Genomic DNA, 21,119 nt, shown 5'->3' with positions numbered 1-21,119 from the left:
CCGCTCCGATTCCGAAAATAATTTATTGATGCTTAAATCCACAGTATACAAGGTGTGAAGCTGTCGACGGCCATCCTAAGCTTAACGCGCCTGCTCTTGTCAGATCGCAGACTGGTACAGATCTTAGGGCCCGGTAAGTACCGACATGGGACACTGGCTCGGAATCCCGGCTGCCGATGACATTTTGCTCTGTTGCCGCCTTCCGTTTCCGATTCCGAAAAGGATTTATTGATGCTTAAATGCACAGTATAAAGGGCGAGAAGCTGTCAACGGCCATCCTAAGCTGAACGTGCCTGCTCTCGTCAGATCGCAGACTGCTACCCAGCTTAGGGCCCGGTAAGTACTGGCATGGGAGACTGGCTGGGAATCCCGGCTGCCGTTGACATTTTGCTCTGTTGCCGCCTTCCGTTCCGATTCCGAAAAGGATTTATTGATGCCTAAATGCACAGTATAAAGGGCGAGAAGCTGTCAACGGCCATCCTAAGCTGAACGCGCCTGCTCTCATCAGATCGCAGATTGGTACAGATCTAAGGGCCCGGTAAGTACCGGCATGGGACACTGGCTGGGAATCCCGGTTGCCGTTGACATTTTGCCCTGTTGCCGCCTTCCGTTCCGATTCCGAAAAGGATTTATTGATGATTAAATGCACAGTATACAAAGTGTGAAGCTGTCAACGGCCATCCTAAGCTGAACGCGCCTGCTCTCGTCAGATCGCAGACTGCTTCCCAGCTTAGGGCCTGGTAGGTACCAGCATTGGAAACTGGCTGGGAATCCCGGGTGCAGTTGACACTTTAATCTGTTGCCGCCTTCCGCTCCGATTCGGAAAAGGATTTATTGATGCTTAAATGCACAGTATAAAGGGCGTGAAGCTGTCAACGGCCATCCTAAGCTGAACGCGCCTGCCCTCGTCAGATCGCAGACTGCTACCCAGCTTAGGGCCCGTTAAGTACCAGCATGGGAGACTGGCTGGGAATCCCGGGTGCAGTTGACATTTTGCTCTGTTTCTGCTCCGATTCCGAAAATTATTTATTGATGCTTAAATCCACAGTATACAAAGTGTGAAGCTGTCAACGGCCTTCCTAAGCTAAACGCGCCTGCTCTCGTCAGATCGCAGACTGCTACCCAGCTTAGGGCCCGGTAAGTACCAGCATGGGAGACTGGCTGGGAATCCCAGGTGTTGTTGACATTTTGCTCTGTAGCCGCCTTCCGCTCCGATTTGGAAAAGGATTTATTGATGCTTAAATCCACAGTATACAGGGTGTGAAGCCGTCTACGGCTATCCTAAGCTGAATGTGCCTGTTCTTGTCAGATCGCAGACTTTTACCCAGCTTAGGGCCCGGTAAGTACCAGCATGGGAGACTGGCTGGGAATCTCAGGTGTTGTTGACATTTTGCTCTGTAGCTCTGTAGACATTTTGCTCCGATTCCGAAACGGATTTATTGATGCTTAAATCCACAATATACAGGGTGTGAAGCCGTCTACGGCTATCCTAAGCTGAATGTGCCTGTTCTTGTCAGATCGCAGACTGCTGCCCGGCAAGTACGGGCATGGTAGACTGGCTGGCAATCCAAGGTGCTATTGACATTTTGCTCTGTTGCCGCCTTCCTCTCCGATTCCGAAAAGGATTTATTGATGCTTAAATGCACAGTATAAAAAGCAAGAAGCTTTCAATGGCCATCCTAAGCTGAACGCGCCTGCTCTCGTCAGATCGCAGACTGCTTCCCAGCTTTGGGCCTGGTAAGTACCAGCATGGGAGACTGGCTGGGAATCCCGGGTGCAGTTGACATTTTGCTCTGTTTCTGCTCCGATTCCGAAAATTATTTATTGATGCTTAAATCCACAGTACACAAAGTGTGAAGCTGTCAACGGCCATCCTAAGCTGAACGCGCCTGCTCTCGTCAGATCGCAGACTTCTACCCAGCTTAGGGCCTGGTAAGTACCAGCATGGGAGACTGGCTGGGAATCCCGGGTGCAGTTGACATTTTAATCTGTTGCCGCCTTCCGCTCCGATTCGGAAAAGGATTTATTGATGCTTAAATCCACAGTACACAGGGTGTGAAGCTGTCAACGGCCATCCTAAGCCTGAACGTGCCTGCTCTCCTCAGATCACAGACTGCTGCCTGGCAGTTACCGGCATGGGAGACTGGCTGGCAATACAAGGTGCCATTGACATTTTGCTCTGTTGCCGCCTTCCTCTCCGATTAATAAAAATATTTATTGATGCTTAAATCCACAATACACAAAGCATGAAGATGTCAACGGCCATCCTAAGCTGAACGCGCCTGCTCTCGTCAGATCGTAGACCGCTACCCAGCTTAGGGCCCAGTAAGTACCGGCATGGGAGACTGGCTGGGAATCTGGGTGCAGTTGACATTTTGCTCTGTTGCCGCCTTCCGTTCCGATTCCGAAAAGGATTTATTGATGCTTAAATGCACAGTATAAAAAGAATGAAGCTGTCAATGGCCATCCTAAGCTGAACGCACCTGCTCTCGTCAGATCGCAGACTGGTACAGATCTTAGGGCCCGGTAAGTACCGGCATGGGACACTGGCTGGGAATACCGGTTGCCATTGACATTTTGCTCTATTGCTGCCTTCCGCTCCGATTCCGAAAAGAATTTATTGATGCTTAAATCCACAGTATACAAGGTGTGAAGCTGTCAACGGCCATCCTAAGCTGAACGCGCCTGCTCTCGTCAGATCGCAGACTGCTACCCAGCTTAGGGCCCGGTAAGTACTAGCATGGGAGACTGGCTGGGAATCCCAGGTGTTGTTGACATTTTGCTCTGTAGCCGCCTTCCGCTCCGATTCCGAAAAGGATTTATTGATGCTTAAATCCACAGTATACAGGGTGTGAAGCCGTCTACGGCTATCCTAAGCTGAATGTGCCTGTTCTTGTCAGATCGCAGACTGCTGCCCGGCAAGTACGGGCATGGGAGACTGGCTGGCAATCCAAGGTGCTATTGACATTTTGCTCTGTTGCCGCCTTCCTCTCCGATTCCGAAAAGGATTTATTGATGCTTAAATGCACAGTATAAAAAGCTTGAAGCTGTCAATGGCCATCCTAAGCTGAACGCGCCTGCTCTCGTCAGATCGCAGACTGCTACCCAGCTTAGGGCCCGGTAAGTACCAGCATGGGAGACTGGCTGGGAATCCCGGGTGCCGTTGACTTTTTGCTCTATTGCTGCTTTCCGCTCCGATTCCGAAAAGAATTTATTGATGCTTAAATCCACAGTATACAAGGTGTGAAGCTGTCGACGGCCATCCTAAGCTTAACGCGCCTGCTCTTGTCAGATCGCAGACTGGTACAGATCTTAGGGCCCGGTAAGTACCGGCATGGGACACTGGCTCGGAATCCCGGCTGCCGTTGACATTTTGCTCTGTTGCCGCCTTCCTTTTCCGATTCCGAAAAGGATTTATTGATGCTTAAATGCACAGTATAAAGGGCAAGAAGCTGTCAACGGCCATCCTAAGCTGAACGTGCCTGCTCTCGTCAGATCGCAGACTGCTACCCAGCTTAGGGCTCGGAAAGTACCAGCATGGGAGACTGGCTGGGAATCCCAGGTGTCGTTGACATTTTGCTCTGTTGCCGCCTTACGCTCCGATTCCGAAAAGGATTTATTGATGCTTAAATCCACAGTATACAGGGTGTGACGATGTCTACGGCCATCCTAAGCTGAATGCGCCTGTTATCGTCAGATCGCAGACTGCTACCCAGCTTCGGGCCTGGTAAGTACCAGCATGGGAGACTGGCTGGGAATCCCGGGTGGAGTTGACATTTTGCTCTGTTTCTGCTACGAGTCCGAAAATTATTTATTGATGCTTAAATCCACAGTATACAAAGTGTGAAGCTGTCAATGGCCATCCTAAGCTGAACGCGCCTGCTCTCGTCAGATCGCAGACTGCTACCCAGCTTAGGGCCCGGTAAGTACTGGCATGGGAGACTGGCTGGGAATCCCGGGTGCGGTTGACATTTTGCTCTATTGCTGCCTTCCGCTCCGATTCCGAAAATAATTTATTGATGCTTAAATCCACAGTATACAAGGTGTGAAGCTGTCGACGGCCATCCGAAGCTTAACGCGCCTGCTCTTGTCAGATCGCAGACTGGTACAGATCTTTGGGCCCGGTAAGTACCGGCATGGGACACTGGCTGGGAATCCCGGCTGCCGTTGACATTTTGCTCTGTTGCCGCCTTCCGTTTCCGATTCCGAAAAGGATTTATTGATGCTTAAATGCACAGTATAAAGGGCGAGAAACTGTCAACGGGCATCCTAAGCTGAACGTGCCTGCTCTCGTCAGATCGCAGACTGCTACCCAGCTTAGGGCCCGGTAAGTACCAGCATGGGAGACTGGCTGGGAATCCCAGGTGTCGTTGACCTTTTGCTCTGTTGCCGCCTTACGCTCCGATTCCGAAAAGGATTTATTGATGCTTAAATCCACAGTATACAGGGTGTGAAGATGTCTACGGCCATCCTAAGCTGAATGCGCCTGCTCTCGTCAGATCGCAGACTGCTACCCAGCTTCGGGCCTGATAAGTACCAGCATGGGAGACTGGCTGGGAATCCCGGGTGCAGTTGACATTTTGCTCTGTTTCTGCTCCGATTCCGAAAATTATTTATTGATGCTTAAATCCACAGTATACACAGTGTGAAGCTGTCAACGGCCATCCTAAGCTTAACGCGCCTGCTCTCGTCAGATCGCAGACTGGTACAGATCTTAGGGCCCGGTAAGTACCGGCATGGGACACTGGCTGGGAATCCCGGCTGCCGTTGACATTTTGCTCTGTTGCCGCCTTCCGTTTCCGATTCCGAAAAGGATTTATTGATGCTTAAATGCACAGTATAAAGGGCGAGAAGCTGTCAACGGCCATCCTAAGCTGAACGTGCCTCCACTCGTCAGATCGCAGACTGCTATCCAGCTTAGGGCCTGGTAAGTACCAGCAGGGGAGACTGGCTGGGAATCCCGGGTGTCGTTGACATTTTGCTCTGTTGCCGCCTTCCGTTCCGATTCCGAAAAGGATTTATTGATGCTTAAATGCACAGTATAAAAATCATGAAGCTGTCAATGGCCATCCTAAGCTGAATGCGCCTGCTCTCGTCAGATCGCAGACTGCTACCCAGCTTAGGGCCTGGTAAGTACTGGCATGGGACACTGGCTGGGAATCTCGGCTGCCGTTGACATTTTGCTCTGTTGCCGCCTTCCGCTCCGATTCCGAAAAAGGATTTATTGATGCTTAAATGCGCAGTATAAAAAGCACTAAGCTGTCAATGGCCATCCTAAGCTGAACACGCCTGCTCTTGTCACATCGCAGACTGCTAAGCAGCTTAGGGCCCGGTAAGTACTGGCATGGGAGACTGGCTGGGAATCCCGGTTGACATTTTGCTCTTATGCCGCCTTCAGTTCCGGTTCCGAAAAGGATTTATTGATGCTTAAATGCACAGTATACAAAGTGTGAAGCTGTCAACGGCCATCCTAAGCTGAACGCGCCTGCTCTCGTCAGATCGCAGACTGCTACCCAGCTTAGGGCCTGGTAAGTACCAGCATGGGAGACTGGCTGGGATTCCCGGGTGCAGTTGACATTTTAATCTGTTGCTGCCTTCCGCTCCGATTCGGAAAAGGATTTATTGATGCTTAAATGCACAGTATAAAGGGCGTGAAGCTGTCAACGGCCATCCTAAGCTGAACGCGCCTGCTCTCGTCAGATCGCAGACTGCTACCCAGCTTAGGGCCCGGTAAGTACCAGCATGGGAGACTGGCTGGGAATCCCAGGTGTTGTTGACATTTTGCTCTGTAGCCGCCTTCCGCTCCGATTCCGAAAAGGATTTATTGATGCTTAAATCCACAGTATACAGGGTGTGAAGCCGTCTACGGCTATCCTAAGCTGAATGTGCCTGTTCTTGTCAGATCGCAGACTGCTGCCCGGCAAGTACGGGCATGGGAGACTGGCTGGCAATCCAAGGTACTATTGACATTTTGCTCTGTTACCGCCTTCCTCTCCGATTCCGAAAAGGATTTATTGATGCTTAAATGCACAGTATAAAAAGCATGAAGCTGTCAATGGCAATCCTAAGCTGAACGCGCCTGCTCTCGTCAGATTGCAGACTGCTACCCAGCTTAGGGCCCGGTAAGTTCTGGCATGGGAGACTGGCTGGGAATACCGGTTGCCATTGACATTTTGCTCTATTGCTGCCTTCCGCTCCGATTCCGAAAAGAATTTATTGATGCTTAAATCCACAGTATACAAGGTGTGAAGCTGTCAACGGCCATCCTAAGCTTAACGCGCCTGCTCTCGTCAGATCGCAGACTGGTACAGATCTTAGGGCCCGGTAAGTACCGGCATGGGACACTGGCTGGGAATCCCGGCTGCCGTTGACATTTTGCTCTGTTGCCGCCTTCCGTTCCGATTCCGAAAAGGATTTATTGATGCTTAAATGCACAGTATACAAAGTGTGAACGTGTCAACGGCCATCCTAAGCTGAATGCGCCTGCTCTCGTCAGATCGCAGACTCATACCCAGCTTAGGGCCTGGTAAGTACCAGCATGGGAGACTGGCTGGGAATCCCGGGTGCAGTTGACATTTTAATCTGTTGCCGCCTTCCGCTCCGATTCGGAAAAGGATTTATTGATGCTTAAATGCACAGTATAAAGGGCAAGAAGCTGTCAACGGCCATCCTAAGCTGAACGTGCCTCCTCTCGTCAGATCGCAGACTGCTACCCAGCTTAGGGCTCGGAAAGTACCAGCATGGGAGACTGGCTGGGAATCCCAGGTGTCGTTGACATTTTGCTCTGTTGCCGCCTTACGCTCCGATTCCGAAAAGGATTTATTGATGCTTAAATCCACAGTATACAGGGTGTGAAGATGTCTACGGCCATCCTAAGCTGAATGCGCCTGTTCTCGTCAGATCGCAGACTGCTACCCAGCTTCGGGCCTGGTAAGTACCAGCATGGGAGACTGGCTGGGAATCCCGGGTGGAGTTGACATTTTGCTCTGTTTCTGCTACGAGTCCGAAAATTATTTATTGATGCTTAAATCCACGGTATACAAAGTGTGAAGCTGTCAATGGCCATCCTAAGCTGAACGCGCCTGCTCTCGTCAGATCGCAGACTTCTACCTAGCTTAGGGCCTGGTATGTACCAGCATGGGAGACTGGCTGGGAATCCCGGGTGCAGTTGACATTTTAATCTTTTGCCGCCTTCCGCTCCGATTCGGAAAAGGATTTATTGATGCTTAAATGCACAGTATAAAGTGCGTGAAGCTGTCAACGGCCATCCTAAGCTGAACGCGCCTGCTCTCGTCAGATCGCAGACTGCTACCCAGCTTAGGGCCCGGTAGGTACCAGCATAGGAGACTGGCTGGGAATCCCAGGTGTTGTTGACATTTTGCTCTGTAGCCGCCTTCCGCTCCGATTCCGAAAAGGATTTATTGATGCTTAAATCCACAGTATACAGGATGTGAAGCCGTCTACGGCTATCCTAAGCTGAATATGCCTGTTCTTGTCAGATCGCAGACTGCTGCCCGGCAAGTACGGGCATGGGAGACTGGCTGGCAATCCAAGGTGCTATTGACATTTTGCTCTGTTGCCGCCTTCCTCTCCGATTCCGAAAAGGATTTATTGATGCTTAAATGCACAGTATAAAAAGCATGAAGCTGTCAATGGCTGTTCTAAGCTGAACGTGCCTGCTCTCGTCAGATCGCAGACTGCTACCCAGCTTAGGGCCTGGTAAGTACTGGCATGGGAGACTGGCTGGGAATCCCGGGTGCGGTTGACATTTTGCTCTATTGCTGCCTTCCGCTCCGATTCCGAAAATAATTTATTGATGCTTAAATCCACAGTATACAAGGTGTGAAGCTGTCGACGGCCATCCTAAGCTTAACGCGCCTGCTCTTGTCAGATCGCAGACTGGTACAGATCTTAGGGCCCGGTAAGTACCGACATGGGACACTGGCTGGGAATCCCGGCTGCCGATGACATTTTGCTCTGTTGCCGCCTTCCGTTTCCGATTCCGAAAAGGATTTATTGATGCTTAAATGCACAGTATAAAGGGCGAGAAGCTGTCAACGGCCATCCTAAGCTGAACGTGCCTGCACTCGTCAGATCGCAGACTGCTATCCAGCTTAGGGCCTGGTAAGTAACAGCAGGGGAGACTGGCTGGGAATCCCGGGTGTCGTTGACATTTTGCTCTGTTGCCGCCTTCCGTTCCGATTCCGAAAAGGATTTATTGATGCTTAAATGCACAGTATAAAAATCATGAAGCTGTCAATGGCCATCCTAAGCTGGACGCGCCTGCTCTCGTCACATCGCAGACTGCTACCCAGCTTAGGGCACGGTAAGTACTGGCATGGGAGACTGGCTGGGAATCCCGGTTGCCGTTGACATTTTGCTCTTATGCCGCCTTCAGTTCCGATTCCGAAAAGGATTTATTGATGCTTAAATGCACAGTATACAAAGTGTGAAGCTGTCAACGGCCATCCTAAGCTGAACGCGCCTGCTCTCGTCAGATCGCAGACTGCTACCCAGCTTAGGGCCTGGTAAGTACCAGCATGGGAGACTGGCTGGAAATCCCGGGTGCAGTTGACATTTTAATCTGTTGCTGCCTTCCGCTCCGATTCGGAAAAGGATTTATTGATGCTTAAATGCACAGTATAAAGGGCGTGAAGCTGTCAACGGCCATCCTAACCTGAACGCGCCTGCTCTCGTCAGATTGCAGACTGCTACCCAGCTTAGGGCCCGGTAAGTACCAGCATGGGAGACTGGATGGGAATCCCGGGTGCCGTTGACATTTTGCTCTATTGCTGCTTTCCGCTCCGATTCCGAAAAGAATTTATTGATGCTTAAATCCACAGTATACAAGGTGTGAAGCTGTCGACGGCCATCCTAAGCTTAACGCGCCTGCTTTTGTCAGATCGCAGACTGGTACAGATCTTAGGGCCCGGTAGGTACCGGCATGGGACACTGGCTGGGAATCCCGGCTGCCGTTGACATTTTGCACTGTTGCCGCCTTCCGTTTCCAATTCCGAAAAGGAATTATTGATGCTTAAATGCACAGTATAAAGGTTAAGAAGCTGTCAACGGCCATCCTAAGCTGAACGTGCCTGCTCTCGTCAGATCGCAGACTGCTACCCAGCTTAGGGCTCGGAAAGTACCAGCATGGGAGACTGGCTGGGAATCCCAGGTGTCGTTGACATTTTGCTCTGTTGCCGCCTTACGCTCCGATTCCGAAAAGGATTTATTGATGCTTAAATCCACAGTATACAGGGTGTGAAGATGTCTACGGCCATCCTAAGCTGAATGCGCCTGTTCTCGTCAGATCGCAGACTGCTTCCCAGCTTCGGGCCTGGTAAGTACCAGCATGGAAGACTGGCTGGGAATCCCGGGTGCAGTTGACATTTTGCTCTGCTTCTGCTCCGATTCCGAAAATTATTTATTGATGCTTAAATCCACAGTATACAAAGTGTGAAGCTGTCAACGGCCATCCTAAGCTGAACGCGCCTGCTCTCGTCAGATCGCAGACTGCTACCCAGCTTAGGGCCCGTTAAGTACCAGCATGGGAGACTGGCTGGGAATCCCAGGTGGTGTTCACTTTTTGCTCTGTAGCCGCCTTTCGCTTCGATTCCGAAAATGATTTATTGATGCTTAAATCCACAGTATACAGGGTGTGAAGCCGTCTACGGCTATCCTAAGCTGAATGTGCCTGTTCTTGTCAGATCGCAGACTGCTGCCTGGCTAGTACGGGCATGGGAGACTGGCTGGCAATCCCGGGTGCAGTTGACATTTTAATCTTTTGCCGCCTTCCGCTCCGATTCGGAAAAGGATTTATTGATGCTTAAATCCACAATACACAGGGTGTGAAGCTGTCAACGGCCATCCTAAGCCTGAACGTGCCTGCTCTCCTCAGATCACAGACTGCTGCCCGGCAGTTACCGGCATGGGAGACTGGCTGGCAATACAAGGTGCCATTGACATTTTGCTCTGTTGCCGCCTTCCTCTCCGATTAATAAAAATATTTATTGATGCTTAAATCCACAATATACAAGGCGTGAAGATGTCAACGGCCATCCTAAGCTGAACGCGCCTGCTCTCGTCAGATCGCAGACCGCTACCCAGCTTAGGACCCAGTAAGTACCGGCATGGGAGACTGGCTGGGAATCCGGGTGCAGTTGACATTTTGCTCTGTTGCCGCCTTCCGTTCCGATTCCGAAAAGGATTTATTGATGCTTAAATGCACAGTATAAAAAGCATGAAGCTGTCAATGGCCATCCTAAGCTGAACGCGCCTGCTCTCGTCAGATTGCAGACTGCTACCCAGCTTAGGGCCCGGTAAGTACTGGCATGGGAGACTGGCTGGGAATACCGTTTGCCATTGACATTTTGCTCTATTGCTGCCTTCCGCTCCGATTCCGATAAGAATTTATTGATGCTTAAATCCACAGTATACAAGGTGTGAAGCTGTCAACGGCCATCCTAAGCTTAACGCGCCTGCTCTCGTCAGATCGCAGACTGGTACAGATCTTAGGGCCCGGTAAGTACCGGCATGGGACACTGGCTGGGAATCCCGGCTGCCGTTGACATTTTGCTCTGTTGCCGCCTTCCGTTCCGATTCCGAAAAGGATTTATTGATGCTTAAATGCACAGTATACAAAGTGTGAACCTGTCAACGGCCATCCTAAGCTGAATGCGCCTGCTCTCGTCAGATTGCAGACTGATACCCAGCTTAGGGCCTGGTAAGTACCAGCATGGGAGACTGGCTGGGAATCCCGGGTGCAGTTGACATTTTAATCTGTTGCCGCCTTCCGCTCCGATTCGGAAAAGGATTTATTGATGCTTAAATGCACAGTATAAAGTGCGTGAAGCTGTCAACGGCCATCCTAAGCTGAACGCGCCTGCTCTCGTCAGATCGCAGACTGCTACCCAGCTTAGGGCCCGGTAGGTACCAGCATAGGAGACTGGCTGGGAATCCCAGGTGTTGTTGACATTTTGCTCTGTAGCCGCCTTCCGCTCCGATTCCGAAAAGGATTTATTGATGCTTAAATCCACAGTATACAGGATGTGAAGCCGTCTATGGCTATCCTAAGCTGAATATGCCTGTTCTTGTCAGATCGCAGACTGCTGCCCGGCAAGTACGGGCATGGGAGACTGGCTGGCAATCCAAGGTGCTATTGACATTTTGCTCTGTTGCCGCCTTCCTCTCCGATTCCGAAAAGGATTTATTGATGCTTAAATGCACAGTATAAAAAGCATGAAGCTGTCAATGGCTGTCCTAAGCTGAACGTGCCTGCTCTCGTTAGATCGCAGACTGCTACCCAGCTTAGGGCCCGGTAAGTACTGGCATGGGAGACTGGCTGGGAATCCCGGGTGCGGTTGACATTTTGCTCTATTGCTGCCTTTCGCTCCGATTCCGAAAATAATTTATTGATGCTTAAATCCACAGTATACAAGGTGTGAAGCTGTCGACGGCCATCCTAAGCTTAACGCGCCTGCTCTTGTCAGATCGCAGACTGGTACAGATCTTAGGGCCCGGTAAGTACCGACATGGGACACTGGCTGGGAATCCCGGCTGCCGATGACATTTTGCTCTGTTGCCGCCTTCCGTTTCCGATTCCGAAAAAGATTTATTGATGCTTAAATGCACAGTATAAAGGGCGAGAAGCTGTCAACGGCCATCCTAAGCTGAACGTGCCTGCACTCGTCAGATCGCAGACTGCTATCCAGCTTAGGGCCTGGTAAGTACAAGCAGGGGAGACTGGCTGGGAATCCCGGGTGTCGTTGACATTTTGCTCTGTTGCCGCCTTCCGTTCCGATTCCGAAAAGGATTTATTGATGCTTAAATGCACAGTATAAAAATCATGAAGCTGTCAATGGCCATCCTAAGCTGAACGCGCCTGCTCTCGTCAGATCGCAGACTGCTACCCAGCTTAGGGCCTGGTAAGTACTGGCATGGGAGACTGGCTGGGAATCCCGGGTGCCGTTGACATTTTGCTCTATTGCTGCCTTCCGCTCCGATTCCGAAAAGAATTTATTGATGCTTAAATCCACAGTATACAAGGTGTGAAGCTGTCGACGGCCATCCTAAGCTTAACGCGCCTGCTCTTGTCAGATTGCAGACTGGTACAGATCTTTGGGCCGGTAAGTACCGGCATGGGACACTGGCTGGGAATCCCGGCTGCCGTTGACATTTTGCTCTGTTGCCGCCTTCCGTTTCCGATTCCGAAAAGGATTTATTGATGCTTAAATGCACAGTATAAAGGGCGAGAAGCTGTCAACGGCCATTCTAAGCTGAACGTGCCTGCTTTCGTCAGATCGCAGACTGCTACCCAGCTTAGGGCCCGGTAAGTACCAGCATGGGAGACTGGCTGGGAATCCCAGGTGCAGTTGACCTTTTGCTCTGTTGCCTCCTTACGCTTACGATTTATTGATGCTTAAATCCACAGTATACAGGGTGTGAAGATGTCTACGGCCATCCTAAGCTGAATGCGCCTGTTCTTGTCAGATCGCAGACTGTTACCCAGCTTAGGGCCTGGTAAGTACCAGCATGGGAGACTGTCTGGGAATCCCGGGTGCAGTTGACACTTTAATCTGTTGCCGCCTTCCGCTCCGATTCGGAAAAGGATTTATTGATGCTTAAATCCACAATACACAGGGTGTGAAGCTGTCAACGGCCATCCTAAGCCTGAACGTGCCTGCTCTCCTCAGATCGCAGACTGCTGCCCGGCAGTTACCGGCATGGGAGACTGGCTGGCAATCCAAGGTGCCGTTGACATTTTGCTTTGTTGCCGCCTTCCTCTTCGATTAATAAAAATATTTATTGATGCTTAAATCCACAGTATACAAGGCGTGAAGATGTCAACGGCCATCCTAAGCTGAACGCGCCTGCTCTCGTCAGATCGCAGACTGCTACCCAGCTTAGGGCCCAGTAAGTACCGGCATGGGAGACTGGCTGGGAATCCCGGGTGCAGTTGACATTATGCCCTGTTGCCGCCTTCCGTTCCGATTACGAAAAGGATTTATTGATGCTTAAATGCACAGTATAAAAAGCATGAAGCTGTCAATGGCCATCCTAAGCTGAACGCGCCTGCTCTCGTCAGATCGCAGACTGCTACCCAGCCTAGGGCCCATTAAGTAGCGGCATGGGAGACTGGCTGGGAATCCCGGGAGTAGTTGACATTTTGCTCTGTTGCCGCCTTCCGTTCCGATTCCGAAAAGGATTTATTGATGCTTAAATGCACAGTATAAAAATCATGAAGCTGTCAATGGCCATCCTAAGCTGAATGCGCCTGCTCTCGTCAGATCGCAGACTGCTACCCAGCTTAGGGCCTGGTAAGTACTGGCATGGGACACTGGCTGGGAATCCCGGCTGCCGTTGACATTTTGCTCTGTTGCCGCCTTCCGTTCCGATTCCGAAAAGGATTTAATGATGCCTAAATGCACAGTATAAAGGGCGAGAAGCTGTCAACGGCCATCCTAAGCTGAACGCGCCTGCTCTCGTCAGATTGCAGACTGCTACCCAGCTTAGGGCTCAGTAAGTACCGGCATGGGAGACTGGCTGGGAATCCCGGGTGCAGTTGACATTTTGCTCTGTTGCCGCCTTCCGCTCCGATTCCGAAAAAGGATTTATTGATGCTTAAATGCGCAGTATAAAAATCATGAAGCTGTCAATGGCCATCCTAAGCTGAACGCGCCTGCTCTTGTCACATCGCAGACTGCTACCCAGCTTAGGGCCCGGTAAGTACTGGCATGGGAGACTGGCTGGGAATCCCGGTTGCCGTTGACATTTTGCTCTTATGCTGCCTTCAGTTCCGATTCCGAAAAGGATTTATTGATGCCTAAATGCACAGTATACAAAGTGTGAAGCTGTCAACGGCCATCCTAAGCTGAACGCGCCTGCTCTCGTCAGATCGCATACTGCTACCCAGCTTAGGGCCTGGTAAGTACCAGCATGGGAGACTGGCTGGGAATCCCGGGTGCAGTTGACATTTTAATCTGTTGCTGCCTTCCGCTCCGATTCGGAAAAGGATTTATTGATGCTTAAATGCACAGTATAAAGGGCGTGAAGCTGTCAACGGCCATCCTAAGCTGAACGCGCCTGCTCTCGTCAGATCGCAGACTGCTACCCAGCTTAGGGCCTGGTAAGTACTGGCATGGGACACTGGCTGGGAATCTCGGCTGCCGTTGACATTTTGCTCTGTTGCCGCCTTCCGTTCCGATTCCGAAAAGGATTTATTGATGCCTAAATGCACAGTATAAAGGGCGAGAAGCTGTCAACGGCCATCCTAAGCTGAACGCGCCTGCTCTCGTCAGATTGCAGACTGCTACCCAGCTTAGGGCCCAGTAAGTACCGGCATTGGAGACTGGCTGGGAATCCCGGGTGCAGTTGACATTTTGCTCTGTTGCCGCCTTCCGCTCCGATTCCGAAAAAGGATTTATTGATGCTTAAATGCGCAGTATAAAAATCACGAAGCTGTCAATGGCCATCCTAAGCTGAACACGCCTGCTCTTGTCACATCGCAGACTGCTAAGCAGCTTAGGGCCCGGTATGTACTGGCATGGGAGACTGGCTGGGAATCCCGGTTGACATTTTGCTCTTATGCCGCCTTCAGTTCCGATTCCGAAAAGGATTTATTGATGCTTAAATGCACAGTATACAAAGTGTGAAGCTGTCAACGGCCATCCTAAGCTGAACGCGCCTGCTCTCGTCAGATCGCAGACTGCTACCCAGCTTAGGGCCTTGTAAGTACCAGCATGGGAGACTGGCTGGGAATCCCGGGTGCAGTTGACATTTTAATCTGTTGCTGCCTTCCGCTCCGATTCGGAAAAGGATTTATTGATGCTTAAATGCACAGTATAAAGGGCGTGAAGCTGTCAACGGCCATCCTAAGCTGAACGCGCCTGCTCTCGTCAGATCGCAGACTGCTACCCAGCTTAGGGCCCGGTAAGTACCAGCATGGGACACTGGCTGGGAATCCCAGGTGTTGTTGACATTTTGCTCTGTAGCCGCCTTCCGCTCCGATTCCGAAAAGGATTTATTGATGCTTAAATCCACAGTATACAGGGTGTGAAGCCGTCTACGGCTATCCTAAGCTGAATGTGCCTGTTCTTGTCAGATCGCAGACTGCTGCCCGGCAAGTACGGGCATGGGAGACTGGCTGGCAATCCAAGGTGCTATTGACATTTTGCTCTGTTACCGCCTTCCTCTCCGATTCCGAAAAGGATTTATTGATGCTTAAATGCACAGTATAAAAAGCATGAAGCTGTCAATGGCAATCCTAAGCTGAACGCGCCTGCTCTCGTCAGATTGCAGACTGCTACCCAGCTTAGGGCCCGGTAAGTACTGGCATGGGAGACTGGCTGGGAATACCGGTTGCCATTGACATTTTGCTCTATTGCTGCCTTCCGCTCCGATTCCGAAAAGAATTTATTGATGCTTAAATCCACAGTATACAAGGTGTGAAGCTGTCAACGGCCATCCTAAGCTTAACGCGCCTGCTCTCGTCAGATCGCAGACTGGTACAGATCTTAGGGCCCGGTAAGTACCGGCATGGGACACTGGCTGGGAATCCCGGCTGCCGTTGACATTTTGCTCTGTTGCCGCCTTCCGTTCCGATTCCGAAAAGGATTTATTGATGCTTAAATGCACAGTATACAAAGTGTGAATGTGTCAACGGCCATCCTAAGCTGAATGCGCCTGCTCTCGTCAGATCGCAGACTGATACCCAGCTTAGGGCCTGGTAAGTACCAGCATGGGATACTGGCTGGGAATCCCGGGTGCAGTTGACATTTTAATCTGTTGCCGCCTTCCGCTCCGATTCGGAAAAGGATTTATTGATGCTTAAATGCACAGTATAAAGGGCAAGAAGCTGTCAACGGCCATCCTAAGCTGAACGTGCCTGCTCTCGTCAGATCGCAGACTGCTACCCAGCTTAGGGCTCGGAAAGTACCAGCATGGGAGACTGGCTGGGAATCCCAGGTGTCGTTGACATTTTGCTCTGTTGCCGCCTTACGCTCCGATTCCGAAAAGGATTTATTGATGCTTAAATCCACAGTATACAGGGTGTGAAGATGTCTACGGCCATCCTAAGCTGAATGCGCCTGTTCTCGTCAGATCGCAGACTGCTACCTAGCTTCGGGCCTGGTAAGTACCAGCATGGGAGACTGGCTGGGGATCCCGGGTGGAGTTGACATTTTGCTCTGTTTCTGCTACGAGTCCGAAAATTATTTATTGATACTTAAATCCACAGTATACAAAGTGTGAAGCTGTCAACGGCCATCCTAAGCTGAACGCGCCTGCTCTTGTCAGATCGCAGACTTCTACCCAGCTTAGGGCCTGGTAAGTACCAGCATGGGAGACTGGCTGGGAATCCCGGGTGCAGTTGACATTTTAATCTGTTGCCGCCTTCCGCTCCGATTCGGAAAAGGATTTATTGATGCTTAAATCCACAATACACAGGGTGTGAAGCTGTCAACGGCCATCCTAAGCCTGAATGTGCCTGCTCTCCTCAGATCGCAGACCGCTGCCCGGCAGTTACCGGCATGGGAGACTGGCTGGCAATCCAAGGTGCCGTTGACATTTTGCTTTGTTGCCGCCTTCCTCTCCGATTAATAAAAATATTTATTGATGCTTAAATGCACCTGGGAATCCCGGGTGCAGTTGACATTATGCTCTGTTGCCGCCTTCCGTTCCGATTCCGAAAAGGATTTATTGATGCTTAAATGCACAGTATAAAAAGCATGAAGCTGTCAATGGCCATCCTAAGCTGAACGCACCTGCTCTCGTCAGATCGCAGACTGCTACCCAGCCTAGGGACCATTAAGTACCGGCATGGGAGACTGGCTGGGAATCCCGGGTGCAGTTGACGTTTTGCTCTGTTGCCGCCTTCCGTTCCGATTCCGAAAAGGATTTATTGATGCTTAAATGCACAGTATAAAAATCATGAAGCTGTCAATGGCCATCCTAAGCTGAACGCGCCTGCTCTCGTCAGATCGCAGACTGCTACCCAGCTTAGGGCCTGGTAAGTACTGGCATGGGACACTGGCTGGGAATCTCGGCTGCCGTTGACATTTTGCTCTGTTGCCGCCTTCCGTTCCGATTCCGAAAAGGATTTATTGATGCCTAAATGCACAGTATAAAGGGCGAGAAGCTGTCAACGGCCATCCTAAGCTGAACGTGCCTGCTCTCGTCAGATTGCAGACTGCTACCCAGCTTAGGGCTCAGTAAGTACCGGCATGGGAGACTGGCTGGGAATCCCGGGTGCAGTTGACATTTTGCTCTGTTGCCGCCTTCCGCTCCGATTCCGAAAAAGGATTTATTGATGCTTAAATGCGCAGTATAAAAATTATGAAGCTGTCAATGGCCGTCCTAAGCTGAACGCGCCTGCTCTCGTCACATCGCAGACTGCTACCCAGCTTAGGGCCCGGTAAGTACTGGCATGGGAGACTGGCTGGGAATCCCGGTTGCCGTTGACATTTTGCTCTCATGCCGCCTTCAGTTCCGATTCCGAAAAGGATTTATTGATGCTTAAATGCACAGTATACAAAGTGTGAAGCTGTCAACGGCCATCCGAAGCTGAACGCGCCTGCTCTCGTCAGATCGCAGACTGCTACCCAGCTTAGGGCCTGGTAAGTACCAGCATGGGAGACTGGCTGGGAATCCCGGGTGCAGTTGACATTTTAATCTGTTGCTGCCTTCCGCTCCGATTCGGAAAAGGATTTATTGATGCTTAAATGCACAGTATAAAGAGCTTGAAGCTGTCAACGGCCATCCTAAGCTGAACGCGCCTGCTCTCGTCAGATCGCAGACTGCTACCCAGCTTAGGGCCCGGTAAGTACTAGCATGGGAGACTGGCTGGGAATCCCAGGTGTTGTTGACATTTTGCTCTGTTGCCGCCTTCCGCTCTGATTCCGAAAATGATTTATTGATGCTTAAATCCACAGTATACAGGGTGTGAAGCCGTCTACGGCTATCCTAAGCTGAATGTGCCTGTTCTTGTCAGATCGCAGACTGCTGCCCGGCAAGTACGGGCATGGGAGACTGGCTGGCAATCCAAGGTGCTATTGACATTTTGCTCTGTTGCCGCCTTCCTCTCCGATTCCGAAAAGGATTTATTGATGCTTAAATGCACAGTATTAAAAGCATGAAGCTGTCAATGGCCATCCTAAGCTGAACGCGCCTGCTCTCGTCAGATCGCAGACTGCTACCCAGCTTAGGGCCCGGTAAGTACCAGCATGGGAGACTGGCTGGGAACCCCGGGTGCCGTTGACATTTTGCTCTATTGCTGCTTTCCGCTCCGATTCCGAAAAGAATTTATTGATGCTTAAATCCACAGTATACAAGGTGTGAAGCTGTCGACGGCCATCCTAAGCTTAACGCGCCTGCTCTTGTCAGATCGCAGACTGGTACAGATCTTAGGGCCCGGTAAGTACCGACATGGGACACTGGCTGGGAATCCCGGCTGCCGTTGACATTTTGCTCTGTTGCCGCCTTCCGTTTCCGATTCCGAAAAGGATTTATTGATGCTTAAATGCACAGTATAAAGGGCGAGAAGCTGTCAACGGCCATCCTAAGCTGAACGTGCCTGCACTCGTCAGATCGCAGACTGCTATCCAGCTTAGGGCCTGGTAAGTACCAGCAGGGGAGACTGGCTGGGAATCCCGGGTGTCGTTGACATTTTGCTCTGTTGCCGCCTTTCGTTCCGATTCCGAAAAGGATTTATTGATGCTTAAATGCACAGTATAAAAATCATGAAGCTGTCAATGGCCATCCTAAGCTGAATGCGCCTGCTCTCGTCAGATCGCAGACTGCTACCCAGCTTAGGGCCTGGTAAGTAATGGCATGGGACACTGGCTGGGAATCTCGGCTGCCGTTGACATTTTGCTCTGTTGCCGCCTTTCGTTCCGATACCGAAAAGGATTTATTGATGCCTAAATGCACAGTATAAAGGGCGAGAAGCTGTCAACGGCCATCCTAAGCTGAACGCGCCTGCTCTCGTCAGATTGCAGACTGCTACCCAGTTTAGGGCCCAGTAAGTACCGGCATGGGAGACTGGCTGGGAATCCCGGGTGCAGTTGACATTTTGCTCTGTTGCCGCCTTCCGCTCCGATTCCGAAAAAGGATTTATTGATGCTTAAATGCGCAGTATAAAAATCACGAAGCTGTCAATGGCCATCCTAAGCTGAACACGCCTGCTCTTGTCACATCGCAGACTGCTAAGCAGCTTAGGGCCCGGTAAGTACTGGCATGGGAGACTGGCTGGGAATCCCGGTTGACATTTTGCTCTTATGCCGCCTTCAGTTCCGATTCCGAAAAGGATTTATTGATGCTTAAATGCACAGTATACAAAGTGTGAAGCTGTCAACGGCCATCCTAAGCTGAACGCGCCTGCTCTCGTCAGATCGCAGACTGCTACCCAGCTTAGGGCCTGGTAAGTACCAGCATGGGAGACTGGCTGGGAATCCCGGGTGCAGTTGACATTTTAATCTGTTGCTGCCTTCCGCTCCGATTCGGAAAAGGATTTATTGATGCTTAAATGCACAGTATAAAGGGCGTGAAGCTGTCAACGGCCATCCTAAGCTGAACGCGCCTGCTCTCGTCAGATCGCAGACTGCTACCCAGCTTAGGGCCCGGTAAGTACCAGCATGGGACACTGGCTGGGAATCCCAGGTGTTGTTGACATTTTGCTCTGTAGCCGCCTTCCGCTCCGATTCCGAAAAGGATTTATTGATGCTTAAATCCACAGTATACAGGGTGTGAAGCCGTCTACGGCTATCCTAAGCTGAATGTGCCTGTTCTTGTCAGATCGCAGACTGCTGCCCGGCAAGTACGGGCATGGGAGACTGGCTGGCAATCCAAGGTGCTATTGACATTTTGCTCTGTTACCGCCTTCCTCTCCGATTCCGAAAAGGATTTATTGATGCTTAAATGCACAGTATAAAAAGCATGAAGCTGTCAATGGCAATCCTAAGCTGAACGCGCCTGCTCTCGTCAGATTGCAGACTGCTACCCAGCTTAGGGCCTGGTAAGTACTGGCATGGGAGACTGGCTGGGAATACCGGTTGCCATTGACATTTTGCTCTATTGCTGCCTTCCGCTCCGATTCCGAAAAGAATTTATTGATGCTTAAATCCACAGTATACAAGGTGTGAAGCTGTCAACGGCCATCCTAAGCTTAACGCGCCTGCTCTCGTCAGATCGCAGACTGGTACAGATCTTAGGGCCCGGTAAGTTCCGGCATGGGACACTGGCTGGGAATCCCGGCTGCCGTTGACATTTTGCTCTGTTGCCGCCTTCCGTTCCGATTCCGAAAAGGATTTATTGATGCTTAAATGCACAGTATACAAAGTGTGAATGTGTCAACGGCCATCCTAAGCTGAATGCGCCTGCTCTCGTCAGATCGCAGACTGATACCCAGCTTAGGGCCTGGTAAGTACCAGCATGGGATACTGGCTGGGAATCCCGGGTGCAGTTGACATTTTAATCTGTTGCCGCCTTCCGCTCCGATTCGGAAAAGGATTTATTGATGCTTAAATGCACAGTATAAAGGGCAAGAAGCTGTCGACGGCCATCCTAAGCTGGACATGCCTGCTCTCGTCAGATCGCAGACTGCTACCCAGCTTAGGGCTCGGAAAGTACCAGCATGGGAGACTGGCTGGGAATCCCAGGTGTCGTTGACATTTTGCTCTGTTGCCGCCTTACGCTCCGATTCCGAAAAGGATTTATTGATGCTTAAATCCACAGTATACAGGGTGTGAAGATGTCTACGGCCATCCTAAGCTGAATGCGCATGTTCTCGTCAGATCGCAGACTGCTACCCAGCTTCGGGCCTGGTAAGTACCAGCATGGGAGACTGGCTGGGAATCCCGGGTGGAGTTGACATTTTGCTCTGTTTCTGCTACGAGTCCGAAAATTATTTATTGATGCTTAAATCCACAGTATACAAAGTGTGAAGCTGTCAATGGCCATCCTAAGCTGAACGCGCCTGCTCTCGTCAGATCGCAGACTTCTACCCAGCTTAGGGCCTGGTAAGTACCAGCATGGGAGACTGGCTGGGAATCCCGGGTGCAGTTGACATTTTAATCTTTTGCCGCCTTCCGCTCCGATTCGGAAAAGGATTTATTGATGCTTAAATCCAC

General features: G+C 50.8%; 12 pseudogenes; all 12 read left to right on the top strand.

Moving 5' to 3' along the window:
* The first annotated feature begins 265 nt into the window (after positions 1 to 265).
* LOC130353048 (5S ribosomal RNA) lies at positions 266 to 385 on the top strand (annotated as a pseudogene).
* A 2,272-nt stretch (positions 386 to 2,657) lies between these two features.
* Positions 2,658 to 2,777, top strand: LOC130315083 (5S ribosomal RNA; annotated as a pseudogene).
* Positions 2,778 to 3,049: 272 nt separating this feature from the next.
* Positions 3,050 to 3,169, top strand: LOC130353065 (5S ribosomal RNA; annotated as a pseudogene).
* A 2,490-nt stretch (positions 3,170 to 5,659) lies between these two features.
* On the top strand, positions 5,660 to 5,779 carry LOC130319871 (5S ribosomal RNA; annotated as a pseudogene).
* A 1,477-nt stretch (positions 5,780 to 7,256) lies between these two features.
* Positions 7,257 to 7,376, top strand: LOC130333236 (5S ribosomal RNA; annotated as a pseudogene).
* Positions 7,377 to 10,851: 3,475 nt separating this feature from the next.
* LOC130333225 (5S ribosomal RNA) lies at positions 10,852 to 10,971 on the top strand (annotated as a pseudogene).
* An 879-nt stretch (positions 10,972 to 11,850) lies between these two features.
* Positions 11,851 to 11,970, top strand: LOC130352544 (5S ribosomal RNA; annotated as a pseudogene).
* Positions 11,971 to 14,854: 2,884 nt separating this feature from the next.
* LOC130352182 (5S ribosomal RNA) lies at positions 14,855 to 14,974 on the top strand (annotated as a pseudogene).
* A 2,766-nt stretch (positions 14,975 to 17,740) lies between these two features.
* On the top strand, positions 17,741 to 17,860 carry LOC130315072 (5S ribosomal RNA; annotated as a pseudogene).
* Positions 17,861 to 18,132: 272 nt separating this feature from the next.
* Positions 18,133 to 18,252, top strand: LOC130322654 (5S ribosomal RNA; annotated as a pseudogene).
* Positions 18,253 to 19,340: 1,088 nt separating this feature from the next.
* On the top strand, positions 19,341 to 19,460 carry LOC130350234 (5S ribosomal RNA; annotated as a pseudogene).
* An 82-nt stretch (positions 19,461 to 19,542) lies between these two features.
* LOC130352181 (5S ribosomal RNA) lies at positions 19,543 to 19,662 on the top strand (annotated as a pseudogene).
* Positions 19,663 to 21,119: the final 1,457 nt, after the last annotated feature.

This window comes from Hyla sarda, chromosome 1 (genome assembly GCF_029499605.1).
Source record: "Hyla sarda isolate aHylSar1 chromosome 1, aHylSar1.hap1, whole genome shotgun sequence".
Taxonomy (NCBI): Eukaryota; Metazoa; Chordata; class Amphibia; order Anura; family Hylidae; genus Hyla; species Hyla sarda.
Note: the sequence above shows the minus strand (reverse complement) of the source record. Positions and strands in the feature narration are given on the sequence as shown.